Genomic DNA, 9,479 nt, shown 5'->3' with positions numbered 1-9,479 from the left:
AATCTGGTTTATATAGAAAGAGTTGGGGGGTTCAATTTTGAGTTCCCACCGATGTGGGATTAGAAAAATTGAAGGGTAATTTTGACATTTTTGGGATGGGAATTCAAATTTCAACTTGAGGATTTGGTGATGAGCTGTAAAATCATACAAAATCATACAATTTTGAAATGTTTTGGTGTTGAGATATGGTTTACACGCGGATTGACGGGTTACGGGTTTGGTTTGATATCGCGGTTAAGTTCAGGTCAGCTGGTTCAGAGTGTCGCAGAGTCGCCGAGTCGGGTCGGCGCTGGCTGACCGTTGATAACGGGTTGGTGGGTCAGTTTGCACTGTTGTTCGGATGTTGTTATCGATGATGTTTTTGTATGTGTGTGTTGTTGTTGGTTGCTGTTATGAAGAAGACAAGTTATTGGGTCGGGTCTGGGCTATTGGAGTAGGTCAGTGAATGGGTAAAAAAAATGGGGCGGATTTGGGCTGCTGGGGCTGTATTGTTTTGTTGAAATTATTTTGTTGTTGGGCTTGGACGAATTGGGTTAATATTGGGGTTATTTAATAACCCCAATTCGATTTAATTGGGGTCAAAATAACCCCAATCAGATTAGGGATTTAGGCAATTTTGGGGTATTAATTTAGAAAATAACCCCAATTAGATTTGGGGTTATTCAAAAAATAATTTCAATTCTAATTTAGCCTATTTTATTTAAATTTTGACCAAACTGAAAGTTAATCGACCAATTGCAATTGTAATTTAGTTTCAATTATGATCGAATTTAATAGATTAGTTAAATTAAATTGAAGTTCGATACGAATTAATTCGTCATTTATTTCCAGAATTCTTGATTTAATAAAATCAAACAAGTATTTCTCCAAATAAATTAATTTTTTGAGAATAAATTATATTTAAATCAAGATTTTAATTATTATATTTATTTTTTCAAAATAATCATTAATTAAAATTTGATATTCCATAGAATAAATATTTAAGTAATCAAATCATATAATATAGGATAATTGAACACGATAATATATAATCGCTACTTAAAATGACAAAATTACGTACAATTATATTTTGAAAATTTTTTATTCGGATGAAATAAATATTTTGATTTTATTAAAAATCGAAGAAACTCAGGATTAAATTTAGTCGTGGAGGGAAAAAATTAGATGTCAACACATTTAATCTTCATTTGAATGAATGTACATTTATGAAGTAATAACTCTCACATCCTATTAACTCTTATGACTTACGGATGTTCACACTAATTTATTACAGAGTTACGAGAGTTTTTTAATCTTTGCATTAATTAAGAAGGAATTATCCATCATTTATTTCTATTTTCGCCGTCCTAACTCCTAATTTATGTGACAAAATTTAAATAAAATATTAGTCAACTAATATTATATCAATAAAGTATTAAAAATAATTTATATGAAGGGCGACGTTGGTTCTGATGATTATCATTATTGGCGATGATAGTTGATAGTGGTATTTATGGATTGTAACATTGAAATTCTCATATTTATCTTAAGACACAGTGTGATGCTAATTAATGGTATCGCTAATTGTGGTGGTTTATAGTAGTATTTGGATGGTGATGGAAAATAGTTTCTAAAAATTACATAAATGCACAACTTATGTTTTCAATATTACAAAAAATTTAACTCTCTAAACATATTACAAAAATCTCAAAATATACACAAAATGCTATGTATATGTCGGTTATGTTATGCATATTAATAGGGAGAGAGTAAAGTAATTGAAAAAATGGGAAAGAGTATAATTACTTCCAAAAGAATTGATATTTATGTTATTTATACTAATAGTTTTGGTGGGTAGTGGTGATTGATAGCAGTTGTTGGCGGCACGTGGTTAGGGGATAATGATGATTGAAGATGATATTATAAATAGTGACTACCGATTGTAACAATTAAGTGTGGTGAATGTTAGCTAGGATAGTTGTGATCGAGAATGAGGATGATGGTTATAGGTAGTGGATGGTGGGAGGGGAGGAACACTAGTGATAGTTAACGGTGAAAGTGGATAAATGAAATGATATATAGTGTACTCCTTTATCTTCCAAAATCGTTGAACAAATTTCATCTGAATAGTGTTAAAAATAGTGGCTAGTGACGGTAACAATAAATTGTGATGAATATTGGGAATGATAGTTGTGATCGAGAACTAGGATGATGGTTATAGGGGGTGGATGGACGTGGGCGAGAGAAACATTAATGGTAGGTGTCGGCGAAAGTGGATGAATGAAGGGATATATAGTGTATTCCTTTCTCTTCAAGAATCTTTCAACGAATTTCATCTTAATAGTGTTAAAAAATTGTTATATGTAAATTTTCAAACTCATTACAAAAATAAATAAATAAATAAATGCACTTAGGGGTCGTTCACTGTTTGGTAGAATGTATAAGAATAATGTTAAATATGGTGTATTAGTAATACTTACATTAGTAATGTTGGTGTTAGTTATGCTTGCATTAGTTATGTTAGCATTATTTCTTATACATTGTTTGGTTTGATGTATTAGAAATAATGTCTTAATATTATTTTTATAAAAGAATATTTATTTACAAAAATACCCTTCACATCTCAATAACAAAACATTGAATCAAAGTCATTTTGGTCTTCCTCTTCGACAACTGATTTAAAAAGAAAAAAATCAAAAAGTCGAAAGCATTGGATAGAACTTTCAGTAGAAAGAATTAAGAAACTTACGAGAAATTATTTTTGGGCGTAAAAAAGAGGAAGAACAAAATGAATACTGACCATGTGGGTGCTTCCAATTTTCATTCTCTGATGAAAAAATATACTAAAGAATATATTTTGTTGTCGTTTGCAGAGGTTCTAAAGAAGAGAAATGTAAAGAGTTTCTTATGATCTATCTTGAGAATAGTAATAAAAAAAAAACAATTAATGTTTTATTAAGTGAAAGGAAGAAGACGACATGGATTCTATGACAAAGCATAGAGAGAAGAGAGAGGCCAAATGATTTGAAGGGTAGTTTTATAATTACTCAAGCTATGCAAGTGTTAAAGTCCTTGGTATTATTAATGCATAGAAAATGATAGTATTAGTAATACACACTTTAATACACAATAAAGTATATAAGTAATGTTTGCATTAGTTATACATAGTATAAAAAGTTGTACCAAACAAAGTACTATTTATATATCAAACTAATGCATGCACTAACTTTTTCAATACACTCTACTAAACGACCCTTAAATATTGAGGTATGAACAAGTTGATGTTGAGGCTTTGTTATACATTTAATCACACATATTTGTTCACTCATTAAGAAAAGAATGCTTTTGATGATTGGAGTCTAGATAATTAAGATACAGACATATAAATAAATTATTGTGTGTATATTATATTACTAAGTACAAAAAAAATTTAAAATATCACATGAAATTTTGAATATAAAATAGTTTAGTTAAGTAAAGTGGAAAGTGATAAATCACCTTCACATTAATAATAAGGAGCAAAATTAGATATAGCCAAAAATATATTTTATTTAAATTTAAATTATTTGAGATGGTCATTTTCTATAAGTTGAGATAGTCCGAATTAATGACGACGAGAGTTTAGACACTCTAAATAGTATTTAGTAACAATACTTATTTTCTAATGTTAAAAGCATTTTATTTCTTATGGAGAACTATTTTAATTCTTAGAAATTAAATTTTTTATCAAAATTGGAGGCATTTTAGATGATGTTAGGGACTGTTTGATTGTTGTATAAGAGTAGAGTTATTCATGTGTTTTTAACCAACTACCAAATTAGTTCTATTGAGGTTATGCTTATTAGTTTAATGATATTTTAGACATTCTATATATTTTTAAATTAAAAATACAAATTCAAATGTCTTTATTACCCTTTTTAAATTTTATGCGTATTCAAAACAATCAAATAAAAATAATCCACTATATAAATTTTTGTGGCATTGTTACAATTTTGAGATTTTCTATTGTGCCACATAAACTAAAACGAAATGGAATGATAATCAAAAGATACACAAAATAATTTTGGAATATCGAGCTCACGGGCGATGAAGTGAGAGCCAAGAAGACAAAAGTTGTTCTTACACTTTTCAAAGTGAAGCCAAGAACAACTTTTGTCTTCTTGATTCTCACTTCGTCAATCAATAATTAGCACTTTCATTAATGAAGCTTCGGTTTGGTGTTCATCTTTGCATGTTTGCTTGGATAAAATTGTCGATGTCTTCATCATCTCTCTTTCTCTGGTAAGCTTCTTCAGCAAGTGAGGAGTCATTGCATTCACTATTACTTTTATTTTTATTTATTACTTCTCTTTTTTTTTGTCAAAACGATACTTATATTATACATACAAGGAAGTAGCTTATGACAGAGCCACTGTACAAATACTAGCAGCAACAGTAATTGCCCTACGGCTAGTATTAACATTTGTAACACCCCGCATTTCGGATGAGAACAAAAATTGTCATTTCCTTCACATAAAGGTTCCAAAAGCCATAAATATAATGCAAGTTTAGTGTGTTAATAAATTATGTAGTGTGAAACCTATTTGAGCATGAATTGAGATCATAGAGGTCCCCAAGATCAAGGACAAGTTGAAAGTTTTCCTATCATTCGAATTTTAGTGAGCGTTGAAACTTAGGTCAACTTCAATCGACCATTACTCTTTGTATATATTGAATTATAGTTCCTACTATATATCAAATGAAAGGTATTCTTATTATCTTTCCAATGATACCAATTTCGCAAAAATTCGACAACCGGGGAAGAAGTTATGGCTTTGCAAAGTATAGTGTGTCGTACAGCATAAGGTGCGCGACGCACACCCTAACTTATGCCATAAGGTGTGCGACGCACAAACTAATGTGTGTGATAAAAGTGCGCCGCACAACCTATATTATGCGATAAGGTGTGCGCCGCATATATTATTACTCAAGTAACTTAAACACTCCATTTTGGGGGTAAAATGGTCCTTTTTCCACCCTTATTTAGCCATAAACACGAAATTCAGTTCTCAAATACCCCAAAATACACCTTCATTCATCAAAAATTCTTAAGAACTCTCCTTAGAATTTCAAAATAAAAACCCAAACAACTCAAGATTCAACTGTGGGTTTTTGAAACTAATTGCATATTTGGAATCCCCAAAACGTAGGCTTCAAGAAACACCTATCATCTTCGCATATAGAGGTATGTGGGGTTATCTCAAAAATCTCATGGGCTTAAAAATTTATGTTTTCAAAATGGGAGTTTTGAAATTACAAATATGATTATGTTTTAAATGTTTTATGATATTGATTTTGTCTTTAGGCCCATTCCCAAAGTGATTTGATATATGATATAAGTATACGCATGTATTCCGAAAAGATGTTAACTTGAGAGCATGAATTATATGAAAATCCCTCTCTTGATATGATTTTGTATTAAATCCTCATATGATGTGAATTGTTTGAAATCATCTTGACAAGCATGACATGAAATATTTTTAAAATGGTTATGATTTTTGACTTGAAATGAGAGGGTTGTTATGTTGAAATATGATGAATATAATGGTTGTATGAAATAATGATGTGATATTGATGGCATGCAAGTCGGGTATGACGATACCCTATAGAATAAGATATGTGATTGAATTAAATGGAATTTGATGCATTGATTTTATATGAGATAGGTGGATGCCCGAAGAAGGCATTTGAGTGTAAGGGCTCATCGCTGGAAATCGTGTTTACCAACATGGGGAGTTGGTACCAGGCTAAGTGATCTTGTGTACTTGACTTTATGTTATTCCCAAATTAGGACTATGGTTAGGAGCCCAGGCTAAGTGATCTTGGGCCTTCATGGTTCGGAATTCTCGTCACGGCCAGGGCCCTAGTTTGGATCGTGACAATCTTGGTATCAAAGCATGGTTCATGGTCCCACTGTGTCTGCAAAATCGTGTCGGGTAGAGTCTTGTTTATGGGTGTGTAGCGCTCCACTCTTATAAGCAGGAGGCTACTAGGCATTTAGGAATATCTCTTTCTTCATGTTCTAGTTCGTGCAATAGAGTCAGAATGTTCCTCTTTCATACTCTAATTCGTGCTATGGTGTCGCCCATACGAAAGTAAAAAAAAAGTCATCCCAAAATTTTTCCTTACTATAATGTCCTCAGATATGTCTCATTATTGAGGTGATTCAAGTGCAGAAGTTTAGAATCTAAATAGTATGGTCCTTTCTGATTGAACCATATAAAAGTTAAAATTTGTGCAAGGATTGATTAGTGCTTCAATGTGTATTGATTCCGATGTAAACATTGATCCTGATGGAATCGTGCTTTTCAGCTTCAGGTATTAATTGCATTTAGTCCCCTTCAAATTTATGTTACAAACGTCTTGCTTAAGGGGGGATGATGTGTAGTAGAATGTTGGAACTGTATTTCCACCCGAATAGTAGTATGCGTTAAAGTGTTGTTGCCATGACCTATTGGTAATGAAATTAGACCAAAAAGTTGGTGATGTGAAGTCACAAAGTTAGAAGTCAGAGCGAGGGTGACTTTTGTGTAAATGAATATTTTAGTTGAATAATCGATGTTCGAGAATGATTTACCCCTTATGATGATAGACTAATGTGGTAACTAGTAGAATGTGTGGATGGTATGGTAGTCCGTGGAGGAAGTTTTTGACTCCAATTTTATTTATACAAAGTAAGATGTGTATTCTTAGTTCATTGGATATTGCATATTAAATTTCTATCTCATGTAATCTTGCCATCAAGGTGTTGTTGAAAGAAATAAAGTCTAGTAAAGTCGTGTGGGGCTCTTTCGATTCAGTAGCATAGTTGACTTGTTATTCATCTCATTTTCTTGTTCAAAATACAAAATCAAAGTCTAGTGAAGCCGTGTGAGGCCTATTTCGATTCACTAGCAACTTGTTGTCCAACTTGTTGTTCTTGTGTTGGTTTACTATATATATATATATATATATATATATATAGAGAGAGAGAGAGAGAGAGAGAGATATGAATCTGTTTTGCATGAGATTGAGTTGGTAAAGAGGTGATTCGTCCTTGTGTGTTAGTTTAGTAGAAGGTAGAGAAGGAGTTGTTAGTTAGGGTGATTTGTCGGTTGCTTGAAGTGTGAAAATGGCTATATTAGCCAGTAAGTTGTAAGTATAGACTCATGGTTGTTTGTGGAATTTGAAGGTAGTCTAAATGTATGTTTGGGTAAGTAAGTATGAGGTGAGAAATCCGTATAAGTAGAAAAGATTGTATGGGGTTATAATATAAGATTAAGGTTGATCATGTCTATTGTGTAACTTTACCCCTTGACCTTCTTTTCGTTGGTAATTGTAAACTAGTACTACTTGTGAGAAGGTATGTAGTGATTTTTGAGGCGTTTGTATTTTATGTCCTAATTTTATGGACTAGCATATTATGTTGCATTTTTCAATAGTGATAGATGATTGGTACAATACTATATGCTTGAATTTAATGTAGAATGTGGTGGTAAAAATAGTGGCATGAGATTAATGATATATGTTTTTTGGGAAAAAATTAGTAGGCTTGATGTGTTAAAATAGTACGTGCTAATGAGTTATGATAAGAAAGACCGTAAGGTCAAGATCAATTATTTGTTGTTTGGATGTTCTAGTGTACTAGTGTTTCTTGATGTCTATTTCATGGTATCCAAGTGAGAATCATGTGTAAGGTTGGGTTGTAAAATCATGTTTAGCACTAGACATTAAGTTTTGAACAATTGATGTCCATGAAGGTGGATGTGATGATTTCTTGGTTAATGATACTAGTTTTAGGGAAGTAATCTAATAGGCTTGAACGGTATATACAAGAGCTTAGGTTTATTTGATTCGTAGTAAAGTATGATGTTGCATATATAATGTAGAAGTATGCCCAAGGTGATCTGAGGTTGCGGTATTTTCTAAGACTATTACACGTTTTGTGTGACGAGTGGTACCGTTGAGTTTCTGGGTGGATAAAAACTAGTTAGATGGTATATGGTGTTCAAAATAGCCAAGTTAAGGAGTTTTGATTGATAGTGTTGAGCCTTTTTATATGATCTTGATTCTCATAGTAGAGAGATGTAAGTTTGGAGTCAAGATATTGGTAGGCTATGTCGGAAGTAGTATGATTCATTGAAGGCTTGGTGATATCCATGTTGAGTGCTAGATTCTAAGTTTGAGTTTTTGAAGGTTGAACTAATAGAAATAAGAGTTAAAGCACTTGAGGGTGTGCACTCCGACTATGGGGATACCCAAGAAGACCCGAAGTTAGTAAGTGTACAAGTATTATATGATGACTACTGGGTCTATAGAATGATAAAGTGTATCTCAGAAGGTAGTATTAACAATAGGTTTTCCACTTTCAGGTGTAGTCATTCGGGTTAAGTGTCATGATATGCATGTATAGTAGTTTTCCAGACCCCAGAGTGCAGTGAGTGTACTTCAGTTTAGAGTCTAGTAAGGGATCTCCCAAACTTAATATGATGGCTTGAAGCTAAGGGGGAGATGATAGAGTGAATAACCAAGTCAGGCTTTCATATTCTAGTAGTGATATCAGTATCACATAGAACATCAGAAGGGAAGAGTAAGGCTCAACCTATTCCGATCTCAGTATTTTTCAGTTATCCTAATACCTACTCATACCTCACGTTTCAGTTCCATGATCATAGTTCATGTTCATGTATATGATAGAAAATCATGTGCTCTTCCAGATTCCTAAATGAGGAACTTCAGTTCATTCAGCCGTCAGAATCACATTCCATATGTTATGAACTCTAAATTGAGGTCATACAACTCATGACTCATGTATTCACGCTTTATAGTGTCCTCAGTTCCCACAATTCATGCTATACTCTTTACGATTGGTGGAATATAATTCATAGCCATGTATACCCCAATTCAGATTTGTTTTTCTTTGATAAACCTCGGATGTTGATTTGTTATTCCCCAGGCCTCAGTTAAGTGTCAAGTTTCATATAACATCCTTCCATGCTTCAAGATCTTATGTTCTAATCTTTAGTGACTCCTCTTTATGTGATGGTAGTGGTGATGAGTAAATGTTTCTAGTTGGTGGAAGATCATAGTATGCTTATTTTAGATAAGGCCATAAGTGCGAAGTAAGGTTGGGGCCAAGTCTTTGATGCATGTGATGGTTAGCTGAAAGATGTGTGTGTGTATGTTCTTGGGGCAGAGTATGGGAGCTATATCGATAGATAGTTAGTAGAATATGTGAAGTGTGTCTTTATGAGTGTTTACTTTGAAGTTCATATGTGATTATAGAGATAGGCTTGAATGACATGTTGGAAGTTTTGTTAAGGAACGCTATATGCGCTAGCGACTTCATAGTAATAGTTCAGAGTTAGCCATTGAAGTGGTAAGGCATGATAGGCTTAGGGTGTGATCTTTTAAGAGATATAGAAGGTGGAATCTTATGGTTTAGACTTGTATCATGGAGTGGCATGTAGTATTTTGTGAGT

The sequence above is a fragment of the Capsicum annuum genome, chromosome 5 (genome assembly GCF_002878395.1).
Source record: "Capsicum annuum cultivar UCD-10X-F1 chromosome 5, UCD10Xv1.1, whole genome shotgun sequence".
Taxonomy (NCBI): domain Eukaryota; kingdom Viridiplantae; phylum Streptophyta; class Magnoliopsida; order Solanales; family Solanaceae; genus Capsicum; species Capsicum annuum.
Note: the sequence above shows the minus strand (reverse complement) of the source record.